Source organism: Ptiloglossa arizonensis, unplaced genomic scaffold, assembly GCF_051014685.1.
Source record: "Ptiloglossa arizonensis isolate GNS036 unplaced genomic scaffold, iyPtiAriz1_principal scaffold0023, whole genome shotgun sequence".
Lineage (NCBI taxonomy): Eukaryota > Metazoa > Arthropoda > Insecta > Hymenoptera > Colletidae > Ptiloglossa > Ptiloglossa arizonensis.
In genome coordinates this window covers 2,448,295-2,450,794 of record NW_027478393.1, presented here as the reverse complement: position 1 = coordinate 2,450,794, position 2,500 = coordinate 2,448,295, and the positions used below count along the sequence as shown (strand labels likewise).

Below are 2,500 nucleotides of genomic sequence, written 5' to 3'. Positions count from 1 at the left end.
CTCGCCTACTCTGAGGTCGTCAAACAAACGTGTTTTTCTTTAACAGCGAAAGGCAACGACGCCGAATCAAAGAGAGCAAGGCGCCACAATCTTTTCGTCCCAACTCGACGTGTTCTGCAGTTGCATACGCGATGATGATCCTCTCTCTTCAATCGTTGTTCGCTCGCGTACCAGGGTAGGCGGGGATATACGCCGACGTGGACGGGTGTAAAAGAAGAACGAGCGAGGAGTGGGGAAACGACGTCGGGGCGCGAACGAGAGGTCTTATTCCTTCCCTCAGTAACGCGCTCGACGAGCATTTTCTCCCTATCTCTCACGCAGATTCTTTTCTTTTCACCGCATTCCCACACGTACGGCGTCGCCCGACGCAAAATCCCATCGGTGACGCTTACATGGTTCTGTCGATTGAGAGAGTTCTTCGCGTTGAACCGAAGAAAAGGAAGCCTGCTGTTTTCTCGGTGACAAGGAGAGATTTTCAAGCACCTCGCCAAAGTGTCTCTCTAACTGAAATTCGATGCGAAACGCTCGCTAGACGTTTAACCGGTTGAAATTTTAACGTCCGTCCGTTGCTTTTCCAGTAAAACATACTAAAGGAATACTACTAACACGCGTCGACTTCGATTCTACTTATTCTTCCCCTCTCTCGCTCACTCTCGATCTGACTCCTATTCTCCAGAGCAGAACGAAGAGAAGGAGGAGGAGGATAAGAGAACCCGGTGTTAGCAAGTCCGAGATGAATTCGAAAAAGTTGTCGTGGACTGGACGACCGGTTATACGCGCGGTCTCACGATCGACAACAGAGACATGGGGTGACCAACCTCTCGCTTTCCCTTCAGCAGTTTCCCTTCATTGTGGCAAAGTTTGTCGTTGCGTTCGAGCCGCTCCAAAGAGGATTTTAAGTACAGCACCGAAGGTTCAGAAACGTTTGCACGCACGAGCATATCTCTTACCAAACGAACCACATCGACGGGTCAAAAATTCGATTCGACGAACGTGGCCGAAGTCTTCAACGTTCGAAGATAAAGACCTCCCTCGATAGTGGTCGCGGTAAATTTGATGTGACATCGCGGGCAACGACGACCCCCGCTGGTCGACAAATCCCTGGGGCTGTGCGAACGACGACTATTAACAAATGCCACATTTCACGTGGTGGGGTGATTCATTTTTGTCCTCTATTAGTCTCTCGATTCGTGTTCCTTTCTCGACGTAAAAATCATTTCAGGCAACGTTGGGAGCGCGGCAAAATTCGATTCGGGCGAAAGACGAATATATGCGCGCGCAAACTTCAAAGTAATCGTAGGGAGCGGTGTTCACGGGCGGTCGTATTAAGTCGACGCGCGACGCCGCAACACTCTCGCGAGTCCGAACGATTACATATGGAGACGCGCAGGCAAATCGTTATTTTCGCACGTCCGCGACAATCGCCAACGAACTGCCCATCTTTCGCTCGTACGTAAGCATCTCCGTACACACCCGACTCTGAAACGTTTCCATTCTCTCCGGAAACGACGGCGGGGATTGGATAGCAACGCAAGCAGTATTAGGTTATGTGAACGACCCTCAGCCAGGCGTGGTCCAGGAATTTTATCCGTGGACCGCAATGTGCGTTCGAAATGTCGATGTTCATGTGTCCTGCAGTTCACACGTTGACACGCAATTAGCTGCGTTCTTCATCGATCCACGAGCCAAGTGATCCACCGTTCAGGGTAATCGTTATGCAATTTTGCGTTTAAATTCTCTTTGGTTCTAGTTTTGAAAATCGATGCCCGCGCCTCCGACCAAACGTAGAAAGAAGGAGGCTTGGGCGTCGCCAAATTGACGACACAAAGTCCCGACTGACGGAACACGTCGAAAGTTCGCGCACATGAACGCGAATCATTCGACGGCCGGGTGCAAAGTACATTGAAAAACCATCATGAATCGTGGGATGTGGAACCGCGGGGATAATCCCGATCAAAGGAACCACAGTCCTCACCGATTGAGCTGACGAACGCACGTGGGAGCGTCCAGATTCGAAAAAGGACTCGCAGCCGGCTCGAATCGGTCTTTCGTCCCAACTTCAAACCGCATTCGACGCGGTGCATGGGTGTCCGACTCGCTATCCGAGCTTCACAGCCGGTCCTCCCGAAGTCTTCGGACGCACATCGACGCGATCGTCAGTGGTTACCCGGGGTCCTCGTGCAGAGGATCCAATCAGCAGGACGTTTCGTTAGAAATCGACGAAAGTCAGGAGAAAGCGGGATGCGAGAGAAAACGCAAAGAACGTTGCGGAACAAAGTCCGACGGCGTCTCGTTCCTCCTCGGTTATACTCTCGGGCGCTTTTACTCGAGCCTGGCTTCGACGAGCGAGCACACGTGCAGTCAGCATCTTTCTTCACGACCGAGGCTTCACGGAAGAATAGACGGCGGGTGACAAATAATCGTGCAACGACCGATCTCTCTTTCTTTTTTCCGTCCAATCGTTCTCGTTTCATTATTATTATTCTCGGGAACTACCCTC

At 51.3% G+C, this 2,500-nt stretch overlaps 1 non-coding gene across 1 annotated transcript; it reads right to left on the bottom strand.

The window, feature by feature from the left end:
• Positions 1 to 1,554: 1,554 nt before the first annotated feature.
• Positions 1,555 to 1,709, bottom strand: LOC143154462 (5.8S ribosomal RNA). Its single transcript, XR_012994099.1, has one exon. It is a non-coding gene; the product is annotated as a 5.8S ribosomal RNA (ribosomal RNA).
• Between the last annotated feature and the right edge of the window lie 791 nt (positions 1,710 to 2,500).